The 25,072-nt window shown below is 44.4% G+C and overlaps 1 pseudogene; it reads left to right on the plus strand.

Annotated features, from left to right (window-relative positions):
- The first annotated feature begins 11,431 nt into the window (after positions 1-11,431).
- On the plus strand, positions 11,432-19,792 carry LOC125973218 (janus kinase and microtubule-interacting protein 3-like; annotated as a pseudogene).
- The last annotated feature ends 5,280 nt before the right edge of the window (positions 19,793-25,072 follow it).

A 25,072-nucleotide genomic window follows, 5' to 3' on the forward strand; every position in this document is an offset into this window, starting at 1 on the left:
CTTACTACTTCCCATTAAATAAATTAAATACGTCTTACTTGTTTCCACTCCTTTTCAAAACAGTAGTTTAAAACGAGGGCCCTTCACTCAATCTTTAACCTCAACCCCGCACGTTGTGTTGTATCTGTGAATGTTGGTTGTGGCCAAATGATAGCTTTCTTTCATTCGTTTAGGTTCCAAGAAAACTTGATGTAACTCTACTTTTAACTGCCGTTTCAGATAAGCGGGTATTACGTCGCAGTCATGTGCCGCGGATATGACGTAATTGCCGGAACCTCCGCCAAAATTCAAATCTGTTGGCGCGATGGCCGTGAGCCACTGAGCAGCGACGATTATCAACAGAAATATCTTTATTTTCTGCTTGCAACTGGACCGTCTAGAGCGTACACGGTAAGTAACACTCATTGTGTTTAAGGAGATTTACGTTTGTAATAGCAGAAGTGTAGCCGCGTTGCGTTGTACGTGTGAAAATTGGTCGAGGCGAAATGTTAATGTTTAATTTCATTCCTTTAGGTTCCACGGTGTTTGTTGGCTGCAAGTTTTCCACTGCAAGAAGAGGCTCGTATCATTGACCAGGAGCGAGCTACAATGGTGAGTAGCCATTACATTTATGTTAAACACTTCCTATTTCATGTCTAACAGTACTTGATTTAACAAATAACCATAAATAAATACAGTGTGGGCACTGAAGTTAACATATGTGATTATACTGCCTAATCTGTCACCGAGTAGATTGTTGCAAAGTAATATAAGATCCAAAGTTGTAATTCAGAATAGTTTTCAAAAGAAGGCCATTAGAATTATATACAAGTCTGATTACCCTGAACATAACAACAAGCTATTAATTAAATCACAAATTCTTCAATTCAAAGATTTGGTAGATTATCAGACAAATAATGTCTAACAGTAATTGATTTAACACATCACGATAAGTAGATTGAGTGTGGGCACTCTCAAGTTAACATATATGATTATACTGCCTAATCTGTTACAGAGTATGTTGTTGCCAAGTAATGTAGAATAGATCCAAAGTAGTAATCCAGAATAGTTTTGAAGAGGCCATTAGAATAATAAACAAATCTGATTACCTTGAACATAATAACAAGCTAAGTGTTTAATATGTCCTATGAAGTCGAAATTGGGCACCGTCATGTGGTGAAATTTGGAATTGCATCACATCCAATTTTGCCTGGGAACAAACAGATTAAATAAATCTTAGTTTTGAATAAGCCACTCCTTCTCAAACAAGTAAACTCTGCCCATTTCGCGCAGTAGATGTTCTGTTAATATCTAGTATTTATACAAAGTCATAATTTAAATTGCTTTCAACCTTCATTCATCGGTTCAACCAACATTACTCGCTCTTACTACCAACTTGTATTGATTTAACTAAGCGTTTAATACTTCCTATCAGGTCTCAAGGCAAGATTTGGCAAAATACAGTTTCAGCAAATCCAATTTTGCCAGGGAACAAAAATAGATTAAATAAACTAAATAAGTCTTCTTCCCAATAAATAAATCAGAAAAGTCTGTCTTGTAACCAGTCCTCTTCAAACAAGTAAAGTCTGCCCATTTTGTGCCGTAGATTTTGTGTCCATGCCTAGTATTTAAACAAAATCATAATTTAAACGACTTCTTGCCTTCATTCACTTTGGAAATTTGGAATTGCAGCAAATCGAATTTTGCCAGGGAACAAAAATAGATCAATTAAACTAAGTCTTTTTCCCATTAAATAAATTAAAAAAGTCTGTCTTGTAACCAGTCCTTTTCAAACAAGTAAAGTCTGCCCATTTTGTGCCGTCGATTTTGTGTTAATGCCTAGTATTTATACAAAATCATAATTTAAAGGACTTCATTCCTTCATTCACTTTGGAAATTTGGAATTGCAGCACATCAAATTTTGCCTGGGAAGAAAAGTAGATTAAATAAATTTAATAAGTCTTACTACTTCCCATTAAATAAATTAAATACGTCTTACTTGTTTCCACTCCTTTTCAAAACAGTAGTTTAAAATGAGGGCCCGTCACTCAATCTTTAACCTCAACCCCGCACGTTGTGTTGTATCTGTGAATGTTGGTTGTGGCCAAATGATAGTTTTCTTTCATTCGTTTAGGTTCCAAGAAAACTTGATGTAACTCTACTTTTAACTGCCGTTTCAGATAAGCGGGTATTACGTCGCAGTCATGTGCCGCGGATATGACGTAATTGCCGGAACCTCCGCCAAAATTCAAATCTGTTGGCGCGATGGCCGTGAGCCACTGAGCAGCGACGATTATCAACAGAAATATCTTTATTTTCTGCTTGCAACTGGACCGTCTAGAGCGTACACGGTAAGTAACACTCATTGTGTTTAAGGAGATTTACGTTTGTAATAGCAGAAGTGTAGCCGCGTTGCGTTGTACGTGTGAAAATTGGTCGAGGCGAAATGTTAATGTTTAATTTCATTCCTTTAGGTTCCACGGTGTTTGTTGGCTGCAAGTTTTCCACTGCAAGAAGAGGCTCGTATCATTGACCAGGAGCGAGCTACAATGGTGAGTAGCCATTACATTTATGTTAAACACTTCCTATTTCATGTCTAACAGTACTTGATTTAACAAATAACCATAAATAAATACAGTGTGGGCACTGAAGTTAACATATGTGATTATACTGCCTAATCTGTCACCGAGTAGATTGTTGCAAAGTAATATAAGATCCAAAGTTGTAATTCAGAATAGTTTTCAAAAGAAGGCCATTAGAATTATATACAAGTCTGATTACCCTGAACATAACAACAAGCTATTAATTAAATCACAAATTCTTCAATTCAAAGATTTGGTAGATTATCAGACAAATAATGTCTAACAGTAATTGATTTAACACATCACGATAAGTAGATTGAGTGTGGGCACTCTCAAGTTAACATATATGATTATACTGCCTAATCTGTTACAGAGTATGTTGTTGCCAAGTAATGTAGAATAGATCCAAAGTAGTAATCCAGAATAGTTTTGAAGAGGCCATTAGAATAATAAACAAATCTGATTACCTTGAACATAATAACAAGCTAAGTGTTTAATATGTCCTATGAAGTCGAAATTGGGCACCGTCATGTGGTGAAATTTGGAATTGCATCACATCCAATTTTGCCTGGGAACAAACAGATTAAATAAATCTTAGTTTTGAATAAGCCACTCCTTCTCAAACAAGTAAACTCTGCCCATTTCGCGCAGTAGATGTTCTGTTAATATCTAGTATTTATACAAAGTCATAATTTAAATTGCTTTCAACCTTCATTCATCGGTTCAACCAACATTACTCGCTCTTACTACCAACTTGTATTGATTTAACTAAGCGTTTAATACTTCCTATCAGGTCTCAAGGCAAGATTTGGCAAAATACAGTTTCAGCAAATCCAATTTTGCCAGGGAACAAAAATAGATTAAATAAACTAAATAAGTCTTCTTCCCAATAAATAAATCAGAAAAGTCTGTCTTGTAACCAGTCCTCTTCAAACAAGTAAAGTCTGCCCATTTTGTGCCGTAGATTTTGTGTCCATGCCTAGTATTTAAACAAAATCATAATTTAAACGACTTCTTGCCTTCATTCACTTTGGAAATTTGGAATTGCAGCAAATCGAATTTTGCCAGGGAACAAAAATAGATCAATTAAACTAAGTCTTTTTCCCATTAAATAAATTAAAAAAGTCTGTCTTGTAACCAGTCCTTTTCAAACAAGTAAAGTCTGCCCATTTTGTGCCGTCGATTTTGTGTTAATGCCTAGTATTTATACAAAATCATAATTTAAAGGACTTCATTCCTTCATTCACTTTGGAAATTTGGAATTGCAGCACATCAAATTTTGCCTGGGAAGAAAAGTAGATTAAATAAATTTAATAAGTCTTACTACTTCCCATTAAATAAATTAAATACGTCTTACTTGTTTCCACTCCTTTTCAAAACAGTAGTTTAAAATGAGGGCCCGTCACTCAATCTTTAACCTCAACCCCGCACGTTGTGTTGTATCTGTGAATGTTGGTTGTGGCCAAATGATAGTTTTCTTTCATTCGTTTAGGTTCCAAGAAAACTTGATGTAACTCTACTTTTAACTGCCGTTTCAGATAAGCGGGTATTACGTCGCAGTCATGTGCCGCGGATATGACGTAATTGCCGGAACCTCCGCCAAAATTCAAATCTGTTGGCGCGATGGCCGTGAGCCACTGAGCAGCGACGATTATCAACAGAAATATCTTTATTTTCTGCTTGCAACTGGACCGTCTAGAGCGTACACGGTAAGTAACACTCATTGTGTTTAAGGAGATTTACGTTTGTAATAGCAGAAGTGTAGCCGCGTTGCGTTGTACGTGTGAAAATTGGTCGAGGCGAAATGTTAATGTTTAATTTCATTCCTTTAGGTTCCACGGTGTTTGTTGGCTGCAAGTTTTCCACTGCAAGAAGAGGCTCGTATCATTGACCAGGAGCGAGCTACAATGGTGAGTAGCCATTACATTTATGTTAAACACTTCCTATTTCATGTCTAACAGTACTTGATTTAACAAATAACCATAAATAAATACAGTGTGGGCACTGAAGTTAACATATGTGATTATACTGCCTAATCTGTCACCGAGTAGATTGTTGCAAAGTAATATAAGATCCAAAGTTGTAATTCAGAATAGTTTTCAAAAGAAGGCCATTAGAATTATATACAAGTCTGATTACCCTGAACATAACAACAAGCTATTAATTAAATCACAAATTCTTCAATTCAAAGATTTGGTAGATTATCAGACAAATAATGTCTAACAGTAATTGATTTAACACATCACGATAAGTAGATTGAGTGTGGGCACTCTCAAGTTAACATATATGATTATACTGCCTAATCTGTTACAGAGTATGTTGTTGCCAAGTAATGTAGAATAGATCCAAAGTAGTAATCCAGAATAGTTTTGAAGAGGCCATTAGAATAATAAACAAATCTGATTACCTTGAACATAATAACAAGCTAAGTGTTTAATATGTCCTATGAAGTCGAAATTGGGCACCGTCATGTGGTGAAATTTGGAATTGCATCACATCCAATTTTGCCTGGGAACAAACAGATTAAATAAATCTTAGTTTTGAATAAGCCACTCCTTCTCAAACAAGTAAACTCTGCCCATTTCGCGCAGTAGATGTTCTGTTAATATCTAGTATTTATACAAAGTCATAATTTAAATTGCTTTCAACCTTCATTCATCGGTTCAACCAACATTACTCGCTCTTACTACCAACTTGTATTGATTTAACTAAGCGTTTAATACTTCCTATCAGGTCTCAAGGCAAGATTTGGCAAAATACAGTTTCAGCAAATCCAATTTTGCCAGGGAACAAAAATAGATTAAATAAACTAAATAAGTCTTCTTCCCAATAAATAAATCAGAAAAGTCTGTCTTGTAACCAGTCCTCTTCAAACAAGTAAAGTCTGCCCATTTTGTGCCGTAGATTTTGTGTCCATGCCTAGTATTTAAACAAAATCATAATTTAAACGACTTCTTGCCTTCATTCACTTTGGAAATTTGGAATTGCAGCAAATCGAATTTTGCCAGGGAACAAAAATAGATCAATTAAACTAAGTCTTCTTCCCATTAAATAAATTAAAAAAGTCTGTCTTGTAACCAGTCCTTTTCAAACAAGTAAAGTCTGCCCATTTTGTGCCGTCGATTTTGTGTTAATGCCTAGTATTTATACAAAATCATAATTTAAAGGACTTCATTCCTTCATTCACTTTGGAAATTTGGAATTGCAGCACATCAAATTTTGCCTGGGAAGAAAAGTAGATTAAATAAATTTAATAAGTCTTACTACTTCCCATTAAATAAATTAAATACGTCTTACTTGTTCCCACTCCTTTTCAAAACAGTAGTTTAAAACGAGGGCCCTTCACTCAACCTTTAACCCTATTTATTCACCTTCTAGGCTAAGTGTTAAAGGCTAAGTGTTAAAGGCTAAGTGTTAAAGGCTAAGTGTTAAAGGCTAAGTGTTAAAGGCTAAGTGTTAAAGGCTAAGTGTTAAAGGCTAAGTGTTAGAGGCTAAGTGCCAGAGGCTAGGCGCCAGAGGCGAGTTTTTGTGGGCTGAAGTTTTAGTGGGGTTAGTGTGAATACAATCCAAAAGAATACAACAGAATACAATACAATAGAATATAATACATAGATTAAATTCAATAGCTCTTACTACTTCCCATTAAATAAATTAAATACGTCTTACTTGTTCCCAATCCTTTTCAAAAAAGTAGTTTAAAACGAGGGCCCTTCACTCAACCTTTAACCTCAACCCCGCACGTCACATTGTGTTGTATCTGTGAATGTTGGTTGTGGCCAAATGATAGTTTTATTTCATTCGTTTAGGTTCCACGGTGTTTGTTGGCTATGTTTTCCACTGTCAGAAGGATGAAAATACAAAGTACAACGCTTGGACGTGGGCGAAGACGTCACCGGTGAGTCCTTCCTTCCTATTTATTTACCTTCTAGATGCTAGAGGCTAAGTGTTAGAGGCTAAGTGTTAGAGGCTAAGTGTTAAAGGCAACACAATACGAACAACACAACACAATACGAACAACTCAACACAATATGAACAACACAATATGAACAACACAACACAATACGAACAACACAACACAATACGAACAACACAACACAATACGAACAACACAACACATTACGAACAACACAACACAATACGAACAACACAACGATACTGCACTGAACAACACGATACCGCACTGAGAAACACGATACCGCACTGAACAACACGATACCGCACTGAACAACACCATGCCGCACTGAACACCATGCCACACTGAACAACACCATCCCGCACTGAACAACACCATGCCGCACTAAACAACACCATGCCGCACTGAACAACACCATGCCTCACTGAACGACACCATGCCGCACTGAAAGACACCATGCCGCACTGAACGACACCATGCCGCACTGAAAGACACCATCCCGCACTGAACACCATGCCGCACTGAACAACACCATCCTGCACTGAACAACACCATCCCGCACTGAACAACACCATGCCGCACTGAACAACATTATGCCTCACTGAACATTATGCCGCACTGAACAACACCATGCCGCACTGAACAACACCATGCCGCACTGAACAACACCATGCCGCACTGAACAACACCATGCCGCACTGAACAACATTATGCCGCACTGAACAACACCATGCCGCACTGAACAACACCATCCTGCACTGAACAACACCATTCCGCATTGAACACCATGCCGCACTGAACAACACCATCCCGCACTGAACAACACCATCCCGCACTGAACAACATTATGCCGCACTGAACAACATTATGCCGCACTGAACAACACCATGCCGCACTGAACAACACCATGCCGCACTGAACAACACCATGCCGCACTGAACAACATTATAACGCACTGAACAACACCATCCCGCACTGAACAACACCATGCCGCACTAAACAACATTATGCCGCACTGAACAACATTATGCCGAAATGAACAACACCATGCCGCACTGAACAACACCATGCCGCACTGAACAACACCATGCCGCACTGAACAACACGATCCCGCATTGAACACCATCCCGCACTGAACAACACCATGCCGCACTGAACAACACCATGCCGCACTGAACAACACCATGCCGCACTGAACAACACCATGCCGCACTGAACAACACCATTCCGCACTGAACAACACCATGCCGCACTGAACAACATTATGCTGCACTGAACAACACCATGCCGCACTGAACAACAACATGCCGCACTGAAAGACACCATGCCGCACTGAACAACACCATGCCGCACTGAAAGACACCATCCCGCACTGAACACCATGCCGCACTGAACAACACCATCCTGCACTGAACAACACCATCCCGCACTGAACAACACCATGCCGCACTGAACAACATTATGCCTCACTGAACATTATGCCGCACTGAACAACATTATGCCGCACTGAACAACATTATGCCGCACTGAACAACATTATGCCGCACTGAACAACATTATGCCGCACTGAACAACATTATGCCGCACTGAACAACACCATGCCGCACTGAACAACACCATGCCGCACTGAACAACACCATGCCGCACTGAACAACACCATGCCGCACTGAACAACACGATCCCGCATTGAACAACACCATGCCGCACTGAACAACACCATCCCGCACTGAACAACACCATCCCGCACTGAACAACACCATGCCGCACTGAACAACACCATGCCGCACTGAACAACACCATGCCGCACTGAACAACACGATCCCGCATTGAACAACACCATGCCGCACTGAACAACACCATCCCGCACTGAACAACACCATCCCGCACTGAACAACACCATGCCGCACTGAACAACATTATGGCGCACTGAACAACATTATGCCGCACTGAACAACACCATGCCGCACTGAACAACACCATGCCGCACTGAACAACACCATGCCGCACTGAACAACACCATGCCGCACTGAACAACACCATCCCGCACTGAACAACACCATGCCGCACTGAGCAACACCATGCCGCACTGAACAACACCATCCCGCACTGAACAACACCATGCCGCACTGAACAACACCATTCCGCACTGAACAACACCATGCCGCACTGAACAACATTACGCTGCACTGAACAACACCATGCCGCACTGAACAACACCATGCCGCACTGAACAACACCATGCCGCACTGAACAACACCATGCCGCATTGAACAACACCATGCCGCATTGAACAACACCATGCCGCACTGAACAACACCATCCTGCACTGAACAACACCATGCCGCATTGAACAACACCATGCCGCACTGAACAACACCATCCTGCACTGAACAACACCATCCCGCACTGAACAACACCATCCCGCATTGAACAACACCATCCTGCACTGAACAACACCATGCCGCACTGAACAACACCATGCCGCACTGAACAACACCATGCCGCACTGAACAACACCATTCCGCACTGAACAACACCATGCCGCACTGAACAACACCATCCTGCACTGAACAACACCATCCCGCACTGAACAACACCATGCCGCATTGAACAACACCATGCCGCATTGAACAACACCATCCTGCACTGAACAACACCATCCTGCACTGAACAACACCATGCCGCACTGAACAACACCATGCCGCACTGAACAACACCATGCCGCACTGAACAACACCATGCCGCACTGAACAACACCATGCCGCACTGAACAACATTATGTCGCACTGAACAACATTATGTCGCACTGAACAACACCATGCCGCACTGAACAACACCATGCTGCACTGAACAACATTATGCCGCACTGAAAAACACCATGCCGCACTGAACAACACCATCCCGCACTGAACAACACCATGCCGCATTGAACAACACCATGCCGCACTGAACAACACCATGCTGCACTGAACAACACCATGCTGCACTGAACAACACGATCCTGCATTGAACAACACCATGCCGCACTGAACAACACCATCCTGCACTGAACAACACCACCCCGTACTGAACAACACGATCCCGCATTGAACAACACCATCCCACACTGAACAACACCATGCCGCACTGAACAACACCATTCCGCACTGAACAACACCATTCCGCACTGAACAACACCATGCCGCACTGAACAACACCATGCCGCACTGAACAACACCATGCCGCATTGAACAACACCATGCCGCACTGAACAACACCATCCTGCACTGAACAACACCATCCCGCACTGAACAACACCATGCCGCATTGAACAACACCATGCCGCACTGAACAACACCATCCTGCACTGAACAACACCATCCCGCACTGAACAACACCATGCCGCACTGAACAACATTATGGCTTACTGAACAACATTATGCCGCACTGAACAACACCATGCCGCACTGAACAACACCATGCCGCACTGAACAACACCATGCCGCACTGAACAACATTATGCCGCACTGAACAACATTATGCCGCACTGAACAACACCATGCCGCACTGAACAACACCATGCCGCACTGAACAACACCATGCCGCACTGAACAACACGACGTCGCACTGAACAACACGACGCCGCACAGAATAACACAATACCGCACAGAACAACACAATACCGCACAAACAGTTTTAGATAATATTACGTCGCAGTCATGTGACGCGGACATGACGTCAATAGGCGGAACTCACGGCAAAATTATAATCCGTGGGCGTGGCTTGCAACAGGAAGTAGGAAAGCGGCAATTCTGGCAAACAAGACACAGCGGTTAGTAACACGATGACTTACAAGGCAAATATTTTTGTTTTCAGCTTGCAACTTGACCGTCTAGAGCGTACAAGGTAATTACAACTGTTTTTTTTTAGCCCTGAAAAGCGAGGGAGTGTGGCGTTTGGGAGGAATGTCGAACTCGGCGTCTGCTTCCAGCCACAGACGCCAAATTTCGACGATTATTTCGACTGGTCAACGGTTGTAAATTATTGCGTTGACTAAAAACTTTATTTAACTCTACTCTTAACTTTGCCGTTTCAGATATGCGGGTATTACACCGCGGAAATGACGTCAATAGGCTGAACTCTCGCCAAAATTCAAATCTGTGGGCGCAATGGCCTTGAGCGAGACACCGGATACAAACACGACGATTATCAACAGAAATATCTTTATTTTCTGCTTGCAAGTGGACCGTCTAGAGCGTACACGGTAAGTACAACTCATTGTGTTTAAAAAGATTTACGTTTGTGTAGTTTGCGTTGCGTTGTATCTGTGAATGTTGGTTTAGGCTAAATGTTAATGTTTAATTTCATTCCTTTAGGTTCCACGGTGTTTGTTGGCTGTATGTTTTCCACTGCAAGAAGAGGCTCGTATCATTGACCAGCAGGAGCTACAATGGTGAGTACCCCTTTCGTCTTCCATTTATGTTAAACACTTCCTATTTCATGTCTAACAGTACTCGATTTAACAAATAACCATAAATAAATACAGTGTGGGCAGTCACGTTAACAACATATGTGATTATCCTGCCTAATATGTTTATCACAAATATGTCACTAATCACTAATATGTTTATTTGTTTATCACAACACCTTTGGACCTTCAGCAATCGATTATTTCCCTTCATCTACATAGAGACAGAACGATGGTGTCTTAAACATCTCATTCATTTCACCAAATAACTTCACGCAGGTGGATAACGGCCGTCTCGGTCACGCTATGTTGCGTGATGCAGTTTTGAAGAACCAAATGCATTTATTCAATGAATAAGTCAAGCTAGTTCTACGTATGTTTATGATGTTGTAAGTTACGGTACCGATTGAAGTTGAGTTCGAAGCCAGTGGAAAACAGCGCTGCGTTTGTGCTCTCCAGGTACAAATGTTGTGATCTCTGACTGACGACCGGGCGAGACTCGAGTAAGAGATGTCCAAACGAGCTCCGGCAGGGCGGGCCAAGGCGGAGCGAACGGACGCCCTTCAGGCCGCCAATGACGAGCTGAGAAACAAACTGATGGACGTCCAGTTAGAACTTCAGCAGGAGAAGAACAAGGTGAAAACCTCAACAGACAGACACTGCCTGCCTCCCTGCCTGCCTCCCTGCCTGCCTCCCTGCCTGCCTCCCTCCCTCCCACTTTTCCCGATGTAGATTAGACATGCGTGTGCCATGACTGTGTCAGCCTACATCAACAAATGCACCGAGGACGTCAGCACCACTAAGAATATCATCACCCGGGGCAACCAACGACCCTGGATGACTGAGGAGGTACGTCAAACGCTACGAGCGCGGAACTCTGCCTTCAAGTCTGGCGACAAGGAGACACTGAGGACAGCGAGAGCCAACTTGAACCGTGCCATCAGAATAGCGAAGCGAGACCGCAGTCGAAAATTTCAGGATCGTTTCCACGACGTCAAAAACATCAGGAGTATGTGGCAAGGCATACGGGCGATTACAGACGACAACTCACCCTCCCCCCCCCCGGTGGGTGTAGTTGATGCTGACTTTCTAAATGGTCTAAATAACTTCTTTGGGAGGTTCGAGGCACTAAACGGCACTCCAGCAGTTAAAACTGTCCCCCATCAGGAAGAGGAGGTACTCTGCCTTGACTCCGCCGATGTGTTGAAGAACCTGAGGAGAGTCAACCCCTGTAAGGCCCCTGGCCCGGACAACATTCCTGGGCGTGTGTTCAGGGAATGTGCAAGTCATCTGGCTGGGGTCATCACAGACATTTTTAACACCTCGCTGGGCCAAGCCACAGTGCCGGCGTGCTTAAAGACTGCCTCCATCATTCCGGTGCCGAAGAAACCTCAAATCACCTCATTTAATGATTACCGGCCTGTTGCACTGACTCCGGTTATGATGAAGTGCTTCGAAAGGCTGCTTAAAGGTCACATCGTTTCCAGACTCCCCCTATTATTTGACCCGTTCCAGTTTGCCGACCGGCAAAACCGCTCCACTCAGGAAGCCATCTCCTCCGTTCTTCACCTGAGCCTGGCTCACCTGGAGGAGAAGAACACGCATGTGCGGAGGCTGTTCCTGGACTTCAGCTCAGCGTTTAACACCATCATCCCACAGCATCTGGTAGGAAAATTGGAACACCTGGGCTTCAACACCCCCCTTCGCAACTGGCTGCTAGACTTCCTCACCAACAGACCTCAGTCAGTCCGGGTCGGACAGAACACCTCTGATGTCATCACCCTCAGCACAGGCTCCCTTCAGGGCTGCGTCCTGAGCCCCCTGCTGTGCACCCTGATGACACACGACTGCGTCCTCAGGTTCACCACCAATCACATCGTGAAGTCAGCAGACGACACAACGGTGGTGGGGCTCATCAGAGACAACAACGACCTGGACTACAGAGAGGAGGTGGAGCAGCTGGTGGGCTGGTGCAGAGAAAACAGCCTGATCCTGAATGAGGAGAAGATGAAGGAGATCATCGTCGACTTCAGGAAAAAACAGCCTCACCACGCTCCACTGATCATCAACAGCTCAGCTGTGGAGGTGGTCAGCAGCACCAAATTCCTGGGGGTCCACATCACAGAAGACCTCACCTGGACTATGAACACTACGGCACTGGTCAAGAGGGCACAGAAGCGCTTGTACTTCCTGCGGAGGATGAGGAGAGCCCACCTGCCCCCACCCATCATGAGGACGTTCTACAGGAGCACCATAGAGAGCATTCTGACAAGCTGTCTCTCTGTGTGGTGTGGAGGCTGCACCGCCTCCGATTGGAAGAACGTGAGGAGAGTGGTGAGGACAGCAGAGAGGATCATAGGGGCTCCTCTTCCCTCCATTCAGGACATTTCATCTCAGCGCTGCATGTCCCGTGCCCGTAACATCATCAATGACCCATCACACCCCCACCATGGACTGTTCTCCCTGCTGCCCTCTGGGAAGAGGTTTGCAGCATCCGCTGCAGGTCCACCAGGTTCTGCAACAGCTTTTTCCCTGCTGTCATCAGACTGTTGAACACTAGAACTGTTGAGCTCTAAACTGAACTCTGCATCACACATTCACAGAACTGTACTTTATGACACTACGGACCTCTATCTTGCCCTATCTCGCACTACCAACTTTACTGAACTTGTATAAACCCTTTAAATAGAAGTTTAATACATGGTTTAGCATTCCTCTGCACACTCTTGAATACTGTTTTGCCTACTTGCACTATTGCATAATTATCACTGCTGCACTTTATACTTATTTTTAATATATATATATATATATATATATATATATATATATATATATATATATATATAGTATATGTATATATATATATTTTCATAGGATATGTTACTTCTATTCAACTGCAATATCACTACTTTGTTGTAAGACGTATGCAACGGAATTTCGTTTTGTATGCACCATGTGCAGACAAGATGACAATAAAGTTTGTCTAAGTCATGTCAGGTCAGCTGTCTGGAGAGAGAGAGAAGTCAGGACCTGCGGGCGGAGCACCACCGTGCCACCGCCGCCATGACGGAACTCAAAAGCAAACTCCATGAGGAGAAGCAGAAAGAGTTAGCCATTACCAGGGAGACATTACTGCGGCAGCATGAAATGGAGCTGATGAGAGTGATCAAAATCAAAGATGGAGAGATCCAGCGACTGAATGCCTTGGTCCTCAGCCTGAGGGACGGCTCCATGGACAAGGTGATCCGCTCTATCCGTGTCTGACTATCCGCACGCCACGTCGGGCTTCGATGCGGCCGCTACCGTATTGTGTAGCTTGTCCCCAGTAAGCGTCGCGGCGCTCCGTTGCGGTCTCAACGGCCCGGTGTGGCGCAATGTCTGCTCAGGTGAGGAGGGGGGGCGCTTTGCTGGCGGAGGTGGAGGAGACGCGGCGGTGTCGGGAGACCGAGCGGTGTCGCCTCCACCAGGAGCGCGGAAGAAGCCCTGGCAGCGGCCCAGCAGGCCTGGCAGTCCCGAGCGGCCGAGCTCCGATCGGCTCATCACCAGCATCGGGAGGAGCTGAGCCGAACCAAGAGAGACTGCGAGAGGGAGATCCGCCGACTGGTAGGACTGATCAGATGCGCGGTGCGTGGCTATGTTCCCAATTTCGTTGTATACCTGCAGTGCAATGACACCTAAGGCATTCTATTCTATTCTATTTCACAAGAAGAAAATGTCCGGTTGCTCGCTTCGCTTTTGTCACAGCAAAGGTGTTCTAGTCGATTCAAGAAAAAAATTGGCCGGTTGCTCTCTTTGTTTTTGTCACAATTCTGGCAAATGAGTTTGCCCGCCTGCCTGAGCGCTCCCCGTTTGTACATCCAGACGGATGAGATCAAGCTGAAAGACAGAGCGGTTAGTGTTTTGGATGAAGCCCTGGGGCCGGCCACGTCCACCGCCTTCAGCTGCAGACTCAGGCTGCCGAGCAGCAGATCGCTGCCCTGAGGGATTCCCAAAGGGCGGGCCTAAACTACCCTGGAAGTGGGGTCAACGCCGCTACTAGCAATCCTCTTCATTGCGTAAGCCACCTCATCACACACTTGCAGTACGCATGACTTAGTTCGTTGCTGGAGGAAGGTAGCACAAAAACAGTTTTGAACTTTGAACGAGTGCTTGTGTGTGTGTGTTGCGGGGCGTTTTCAGTCTCAGGAGGATCGGGACACGCGACGGTTTCATCTGAAAATCGCTGAGCTCAGCGCAGTCATCAGGAAACTGGAGGATCGAAACGCCCTGCTTTCTGAAGAGCGCAATGAACTGGTAATTTATTGACGGCACGCTTGAAGGTTTGCGCTACGTTTGATGCGCGCCATCCAGCGAGGCACCCATTGCGCTTGCTTATTAGTTGAGCGGCGCGGCGAGTCGGTTGCCTGGTAGATGTCTTTTATTGGGAGCCAAAGCCACGATTCCGTTCAAACCGATGCAAAAGAAATGGATACGTTCTGGCCCGCGTGTTGTGCGTCTTTCACATCCCGCACTTCATGCTTGCAGCTAAAGCGACTGAGAGAAACAGAAAGCCAGTTTCTGCCACTCCTGTACAAAAACAAACGCCTGAGCAGGAAGAATGAAGAACTCTCGCTGGTGCTGTGTCGCCTTGAAAACAAAGTGCACTTTGTCACCCAGGAGAACGAGGAGATGGCAAGCTTGGTAAGTCGACGCGGACAACGGCGGCGTGCCAACAGAGTCCACTGCATTTGTGTTCCACAGAGAAGGCCTAGTTCGCTCAATGACCTGGACCGCGGTTGCGGCCAGCAGGACGGTGAAATGGAGTTCCTTCAAGTTGTGGAGCAGCGGCACATCATCGACGACTTGTCCAAGGTCTTCAGGCAGGCGACTCGGTGCACGTACGGCAGCGCCGCGCTCGCTCGCTGTCGCCAGGAAACCTTTTCCGTCCAAAGCTTGGCCGGCGGCCGCCATCCAAAAAATTGGCCCCTTAAATTCCGACCTTTCAAGCAGGAGCATTGTGCGCACGCGTTTGAACACGCTTTAGACTTGTTTTGCCGTTTTCAGCAGCTCAAAGCTCCCGTTTTGTCAGCGCCTTTGCCACTCGCTGTGCGCTGAAAACGACGGACTTGCCCGGCTGCTCAGCCCGTCAACCATGAGCCGCGAGCGCGACGTCATTGTCCGTAGGCAGCTAGTGGCAAAATGCACCCTGTTAGAGTTGCGCTCGCTCCAACTTATTTTGCAAGAACCACACGGGAGACAAGTAAGTTCTTTTGGACACCTGCAGGTGGAGAGTCCATCCGTTGTACGAATGAAGTCTGACTCTCGGCTCCTGCACGAGCATTTTAATTAAGAGAAACAGGGTGGGTGTAAGAGTGGATTGAATAGAGGAAGCCCTTGACCTCTAGTCAAAACATAGCAAGGGGTGTTTTACGACTTTGTGTAGGAAGGGATAAGCGATAGGGATAAATAAGGGATAAATAATATTATTTATTACAGGTCGCAGTCAAAGTCAAAGCAACACAATGATACGATAAAGATAATCTGGAAAACCCTGACACACCCTGTAGTTGTCACTTTTGGAAAAGACGAGCGTCCCTCCAATCATCGCCGGTGACGTGTTTTTCAGGCTCTGGAGACAGGAGCTCATGTCAGAAATGTCATTGTGAGTCGCGTTTGTTTCTGCGCCGGAGCCGTTCGTTCCCTTTGCATCCAAAGAATCTCAAAGGCGGATTATTTGTGTCGACAGGAGAGAGATTTGCTGCTACGATACCGACGTCGAGAATCTCTGAGGAGGAACAAAGCGTGAGGTCCTGCAAGGTGAGTCTGTTTGTTTGCGGCTGCTTGGTGTTGCGCAAGATGAAATGGCCTTTTTCTCGCTATCGTTCCTCTCGTCGATTCATCGTGAGGTGTCGCTTCAGTTTGTTCAGAGAGATGTTTGCTTCCGCGCCCGCAGGTCATCGAAACATTTTACGGCTACGACGAAGACGTGTTGGTGGACCCGGACGGATCGTCCTTGTCTTTTCACACCGACAGAACCCCCGACACGGAACCCGAAGAGGTAGCCCGCCATTTCTGCCAGCGTATTGGCACCAAACATTCCTCTTCAGCTTGGAATCGGACTCGTCTTTGCGTCGCGGGTGCTTTGTCGCCGGTCTGACTGATTCTGGTACTAGTGCTGTGTTGCATTGGTGTGTGCATGAAGAGGCGGAGCTTCGCTACCGCCAGCTGACGCAAGAATATCAAGCGCTGCAACGAGCCTACGCTCTGCTAGCCCAGACCAGCGAAGGGGACTACGACGCCGAGAAGGAGATCAAGGTGGCGCCCCTTCCCGCAACCCCCGGCCGGGTCGCAGCCTCCCCGTTCTCACCCAGCCTCGGGTGTTCTCTGGTCTGAAAGGAGGAGGAGGAGCCTCCCTCCTCCTCCTTTCAGACCAGAGAAAAGCTGATGGTAGAAATGGGTCACTATCAAAGCAGAGTAGCAGATCTGGAGTCAGCGCTGAAGCAACAAGGACAGGTAAGCTCATCAATGAGCACACCTTTTTCTCAGACAAAATAGCTACATTCTTCAGTCACTCATCCGTCTGGCATTACTGGACCAACCCCCCCCCCCCCCCCCCCCCCCGAACGTGGCTGGGAAAATGCGGAGAAAAGCAAATGTCATTTTCCAGTCAACCAAAGAATTTGTGGATGAAAATGACACAACATTCCAAAGCTGTCCACGCGTTTGTCTCTTCTAGAATGTCAAGTGGGTGGAGGAGAAGCAGCTGCTGCGTCAGAGCAATCAGCAGTTGGCCGAAAAGGTGACGGAAAGAAAGGCGCTGGGCGGAGTCGCTTGGCGTCACACCTGTCGGGAAGCCCCGCAGATGAGGTCTGACTGTCTTTTCAGGTCAGGCGGATGGAGGCGGAAGAAGCGCGTCTGAAAGAGCACATCCAGGATATCCGAGACCAAAACGAACTGCTTGAGTTCCGCATCCTGGAGCTGGAGGTGGGAAGACTCGCACAAGCGTGTTGAGGCCAGAGATGTGACGGACGGACGGACGGACGGACGGACGGACGGACGGACGGATGCATGCCTCTGCCTTTCAGGAGAGGGAGTGGCGCTCCCCCGTCTTGAAGTTTCTGCAAGTCCGTTTCCCAGACGGCCTCAGCCCTTTGCAGATCTACTGCGAGGCCGAGGGCGTGAGCGTACGTAAGGCGTCCCTTGCAACCCTAACCTTAACCCGAGGTCCCAGAACACCTTACATTGCTCCTTGCGCCTTTCCCCCGGACATCGTCATCAGTGATCTGATGAAGAAGCTGGACATCCTGGGCTATAACGCCGTAAGTGTATGTCGAACTCCTTATGTTCGCACTCCACGAGACTCGGCGGCTCAAATGTGACTTTTGGAAGGCTTTGCGCTGAAAGAAGCTTGTTGACGCTGTGCCTTTGGGCTCTTGCAGAATCTCACCAACGAGGAGCAGGTGGTCGTGATTCACGCCAGGACCCTTCTCACCCTAGCCGAGAAGGTAACGCGCACGTCCACGCACGCTCTCGCATTCTGCTTATGTGACAGCAGCCTTTCCTCAGTGGTTAGAATACATCAAAGTGACCAAGTCAGCACTTCAACAGAAGATGTTGGACATTGAAAGTGAGAAGGTAGACAGACACGCGACATCAGCCAAGGGGAACTCCGGCAATGTGCCCCAACAATTCTGACCTTGAGCTGTGCTAGGATATGTTCTGCAAGCAGAAGGGCTACCTGGATGAAGAGTTGGACTTCAGGAAGTGTTCCATGGACCAGGCTCATAAGGTAAGCCGCCCTCAAATCTCCCGCCGGACCACTGATGGACGAGGATTGCGGCCCAGAGGATCCTGGAGCTGGAGGCCATGTTGTACGAGGCGCTACCGCAGCAGGACTGCCCCGCCACGGACGGCGAAAAAGCCAGCCACGCTGGCGTGAATGACGTGCTGACGGCGGATCAGAGAGAAGAGCTTAGGAGCGCCGTGGACCAATGGAAGCGAGCCCTGATGTGCGAGTTGAGGGAGCGCGACGCTTGCATCCTCCAAGAGAGAATGGATCTGCTGCACAGCGCGCAACAGGTACGTAAGGGCCCAAAGCCAGCCCGGCACTTACTTGCACGCTTACTGGCTTTTGAATGCCACTTTCCATTTGTCCGTCCTAGAGGAACAAAGAGCTGAAAGAATTCATCGAAGCTCAGAAGAGACAAATCAAACAATTGGAGGAGAAGTTTCTGTTTCTCTTTCTATTCTTCTCCTTGGCCTTCATTCTGTGGCCCTAACACCAGCTGGTGAGTGAGCTCCAGCGGCACCGCACTCGACACCTCCGATACACTGCCAGCCGGTCTCAGACGTTGGCAGACGCTCCGATGCCAACGTATACCCCCCGCCACGGTGACAGAGGCACCGCGTCACACCGGCGCTCATCCAATCAGAAGGCAGGAAAAGCAAATTCACATGCAGGGCACTTTTGAACCAGAAGAGAGCGCCACAAAAAAACGGTTGTTGCCCCAAACGCGCACTAAAAAGGGTCAGAATAACAAGAGTCCCACTGGCCAGCCGGGGCCACCCGTCCAGCTGTTTCTTCAGGGGGGAAAAAAATTGGAGTCACCGGTGAGTACATTTTGCATTTAGCTCTGCTTTTCTGCTTCTGTCTTCAAGTGTGTGGCATCCTGCGATCAAAGATTCAGCCAACCCCAAAGCGGTTGACCTCAACGTCCCACCACCATGCCTACCAGAGCAGGTGACGTGATGCTTTGGACATCCTTCCGTCTCAGATGCCCAAAAGTACTCTTTGCCACATCTGCGGCAATACGGTGTCTTTTCAAAGGTGCAAATAAATCCAGCGTGGGCGGAACACGCACGTCTTCGGTTTTTCCCGCTTTGTTTGTGTGACAGCTGTTGTGAAAATTTTATACAAATAAAGTTGTATAGTACAGGTTTGGCCAAGCCGCAACTCCCGAACCGCATGCGGCTCTTTTATGTTCATATCAACATTTGTGTGTGTGTGTGTGTGTGTGTGTGTGTGGGGGGGGGGGGTTGTGCATGTTGGCTTCACTTGAGTTCAATTTGGTATTTTGGTCAAAAGCGCATGTGGTGAAATTCCACAAAGTAGGATGGGCAAACACATTTCTTTAAACTATGAGTGTCAATTGGGCTCTCGAAATGGCAGGGAAAAGATGCACAGCAAAACGAAAATACGTAGATGAACACAGGACGTTTTAATCAGAGTGGGAAAGTTTCTATTTTTTGTTGAACGTGATGGCAAACCATTCTGCCTGATATGTCAGACCTCAGCGCATTTCAAAGATTCAAATCTTCAGCGCCATGCACTTCAGCTCACTCCATGCTAACATTGATCAGGCGTCGAACCCGCAACATCATGCTTAAGAGGTGGCCATGCTAACCAGTGCGCCATTATGTCAACGCATAATAACTGTAAGTCTACTGATCAAAACAGCGGTTACTATATGACGTCGCTACGTCGTGGTCACGTGACGCAGACAAGACGTCAATGGACGTGGGCAGAGTTAACTTATTTAAAAGGGAGTGGGCAGAAGAAATATTTAATTTATTTAAATCTATTTTGAGTGCACACCATTATGCCAATGCATAACAACTGTAAATCTACTAAACAAAACAGCGGTTGCTATATGACATCTGCCACGTCGTGGTCACGTGACATACGTGACGTCGATGGGCGTAACTTTCGCCGGAATTCAAATCCGCGGGGAGAGTTAACTTGTTTAAAAGAGAGTGGGCAGAAGAATTATTTAATTTATTTAAATCTATTTGGTGTGTGCGCCATTATGTCAATGCATAACAACTGTAAGTCTACTAAACAAAACAGCGGTTGCTATATGACGTCTGCCACGTCGTGGTCACGTGACGCGGACGTGACGTCGACGCCTACTTTACATCCCACCGATCACAGGACCCCTCGGCTGCATAACCGTGCCCCCTTCCCAACCAATCGGATTTGCTATACGCGAAAACGACGCCAATGGAAAGAGCTTCCGCCCAAATTTAAATCCGTGGGCGTGGCTCGCAGCAGGAAGTAGGAAAACGGCGGCGATGTTGACAAAGACACAGCGGATGGTAACATACGACTAACAAGAGAAATATTTTTATTTTCTGCTTGCAACTGGACCGTCCAGAGCGTACACGGTAAGTACAACTCATCGTTTTTAAAAAGAAGTACTTTTGTTGCCCTGAAAAGCGAGTGAGCGTGGCGTTTGTGGGGGACGTCGAATTTCGACGATTCTTTCTGGTCAACGGTTGTAAATGATTGTGTTGATTAAAAAAGAAAACTTGATGTAACTCTACTTTTAACTGCCGTTTCAGATAGATTTGGAATTGCATCACATCCAATTTTGCCTAGAGCGTACACGGTAAGTAACACTCATTGTGTTTAAGGAGATTTACGTTTGTAATAGCAGAAGTGTAGCCGCGTTGCGTTGTACGTGTGAAAATTGGTCGAGGCGAAATGTTAATGTTTAATTTCATTCCTTTAGGTTCCACGGTGTTTGTTGGCTGCAAGTTTTCCACTGCAAGAAGAGGCTCGTATCATTGACCAGGAGCGAGCTACAATGGTGAGTAGCCATAACATTTATGTTAAACACTTCCTATTTCATGTCTAACAGTACTTGATTTAACAAATAACCATAAATAAATACAGTGTGGGCACTGAAGTTAACATATGTGATTATACTGCCTAATCTGTCACCGAGTAGATTGTTGCAAAGTAATATAAGATCCAAAGTTGTAATTCAGAATAGTTTTCAAAAGAAGGCCATTAGAATTATATACAAGTCTGATTACCCTGAACAAGCTATTAATTAAATCACAAATTCTTCAATTCAAAGATTTGGTAGATTATCAGACAAATAATGTCTAACAGTAATTGATTTAACACATCACGATAAGTAGATTGAGTGTGGGCACTCTCAAGTTAACATATGTGATTATACTGCCTAATCTGTTACAGAGTATGTTGTTGCCAAGTAATGTAGAATAGATCCAAAGTAGTAATCCAGAATAGTTTTGAAGAGGCCATTAGAATGATAAACAAATCTGATTACCTTGAACATAATAACAAGCTAAGTGTTTAATATGTCCTATGAAGTCAAAATTGGGCACCATCATGTGGTGAAATTTGGAATTGCATCACATCCAATTTTGCCTGGGAACAAACAGATTACATAAATCTTAGTTTTGAATAAACCACTCCTTCTCAAACAAGTAAACTCTGCCCATTTTGCGCAGTAGATGTTCTGTTAATATCTAGTATTTATACAAAGTCATAATTTAAATTGCTTTCAACCTTCATTCATCGGTTCAACCAACATTACTCGCTCTTATTACCAACTTGTATTGATTTAACTAAGCGTTTAATACTTCCTATCAGGTCTCAAATCGAGATTTGGCAAAATACAATTTCAGCAAATCCAATTTTGCCAGGGAACAAAAATAGATTAAATAAACTAAATAAGTCCTCTTCCCATTAAATAAATCAGAAAAGTCTGTCTTGTAACCAGTCCTCTTCAAACAAGTAAAGTCTGCCCATTTTGTGCCGTAGATTTTGTGTCTATGCCTAGTATTTAAACAAAATCATAATTTAAACGACTTCTTTCCTTCATTCACTTTGGAAATTTGGAATTGCAGCAAATCGAATTTTGCCAGGGAACAAAAATAGATCAATTAAACTAAATAAGTCTTCTTCCCATTAAATAAATTAAAAAAGTCTGTCTTGTAACCAGTCCTTTTCAAACAAGTAAAGTCTGCCCATTTTGTGCCGTCGATTTTGTGTTTATGCCTAGTATTTATACAAAATCATAATTTAAAGGACTTCATTCCTTCATTCACTTTGGAAATTTGGAATTGCAGCACATCAAATTTTGCCTGGGAAGAAAAGTAGATTAAATAAATTTAATAAGTCTTACTACTTCCCATTAAATAAATTAAATACGTCTTACTTGTTTCCACTCCTTTTCAAAACAGTAGTTTAAAATGAGGGCCCTTCACTCAATCTTTAACCTCAACCCCGCACGTTGTGTTGTATCTGTGAATGTTGGTTGTGGCCAAATGATAGTTTTCTTTCATTCGTTTAGGTTCCAAGAAAACTTGATGTAACTCTACTTTTAACTGCCGTTTCAGATAAGCGGGTATTACGTCGCAGTCATGTGCCGCGGATATGACGTAATTGCCGGAACCTCCGCCAAAATTCAAATCTGTTGGCGCGATGGCCGTGAGCCACTGAGCAGCGACGATTATCAACAGAAATATCTTTATTTTCTGCTTGCAACTGGACCGTCTAGAGCGTACACGGTAAGTAACACTCATTGTGTTTAAGGAGATTTACGTTTGTAATAGCAGAAGTGTAGCCGCGTTGCGTTGTACGTGTGAAAATTGGTCGAGGCGAAATGTTAATGTTTAATTTCATTCCTTTAGGTTCCACGGTGTTTGTTGGCTGCAAGTTTTCCACTGCAAGAAGAGGCTCGTATCATTGACCAGGAGCGAGCTACAATGGTGAGTAGCCATTACATTTATGTTAAACACTTCCTATTTCATGTCTAACAGTACTTGATTTAACAAATAACCATAAATAAATACAGTGTGGGCACTGAAGTTAACATATGTGATTATACTGCCTAATCTGTCACCGAGTAGATTGTTGCAAAGTAATATAAGATCCAAAGTTGTAATTCAGAATAGTTTTCAAAAGAAGGCCATTAGAATTATATACAAGTCTGATTACCCTGAACATAACAACAAGCTATTAATTAAATCACAAATTCTTCAATTCAAAGATTTGGTAGATTATCAGACAAATAATGTCTAACAGTAATTGATTTAACACATCACGATAAGTAGATTGAGTGTGGGCACTCTCAAGTTAACATATATGATTATACTGCCTAATCTGTTACAGAGTATGTTGTTGCCAAGTAATGTAGAATAGATCCAAAGTAGTAATCCAGAATAGTTTTGAAGAGGCCATTAGAATAATAAACAAATCTGATTACCTTGAACATAATAACAAGCTAAGTGTTTAATATGTCCTATGAAGTCGAAATTGGGCACCGTCATGTGGTGAAATTTGGAATTGCATCACATCCAATTTTGCCTGGGAACAAACAGATTAAATAAATCTTAGTTTTGAATAAGCCACTCCTTCTCAAACAAGTAAACTCTGCCCATTTCGCGCAGTAGATGTTCTGTTAATATCTAGTATTTATACAAAGTCATAATTTAAATTGCTTTCAACCTTCATTCATCGGTTCAACCAACATTACTCGCTCTTACTACCAACTTGTATTGATTTAACTAAGCGTTTAATACTTCCTATCAGGTCTCAAGGCAAGATTTGGCAAAATACAGTTTCAGCAAATCCAATTTTGCCAGGGAACAAAAATAGATTAAATAAACTAAATAAGTCTTCTTCCCAATAAATAAATCAGAAAAGTCTGTCTTGTAACCAGTCCTCTTCAAACAAGTAAAGTCTGCCCATTTTGTGCCGTAGATTTTGTGTCCATGCCTAGTATTTAAACAAAATCATAATTTAAACGACTTCTTGCCTTCATTCACTTTGGAAATTTGGAATTGCAGCAAATCGAATTTTGCCAGGGAACAAAAATAGATCAATTAAACTAAGTCTTTTTCCCATTAAATAAATTAAAAAAGTCTGTCTTGTAACCAGTCCTTTTCAAACAAGTAAAGTCTGCCCATTTTGTGCCGTCGATTTTGTGTTAATGCCTAGTATTTATACAAAATCATAATTTAAAGGACTTCATTCCTTCATTCACTTTGGAAATTTGGAATTGCAGCACATCAAATTTTGCCTGGGAAGAAAAGTAGATTAAATAAATTTAATAAGTCTTACTACTTCCCATTAAATAAATTAAATACGTCTTACTTGTTTCCACTCCTTTTCAAAACAGTAGTTTAAAATGAGGGCCCGTCACTCAATCTTTAACCTCAACCCCGCACGTTGTGTTGTATCTGTGAATGTTGGTTGTGGCCAAATGATAGTTTTCTTTCATTCGTTTAGGTTCCAAGAAAACTTGATGTAACTCTACTTTTAACTGCCGTTTCAGATAAGCGGGTATTACGTCGCAGTCATGTGCCGCGGATATGACGTAATTGCCGGAACCTCCGCCAAAATTCAAATCTGTT

The sequence above is a fragment of the Syngnathus scovelli genome, chromosome 8 (genome assembly GCF_024217435.2).
Source record: "Syngnathus scovelli strain Florida chromosome 8, RoL_Ssco_1.2, whole genome shotgun sequence".
Classification (NCBI taxonomy): domain Eukaryota; kingdom Metazoa; phylum Chordata; class Actinopteri; order Syngnathiformes; family Syngnathidae; genus Syngnathus; species Syngnathus scovelli.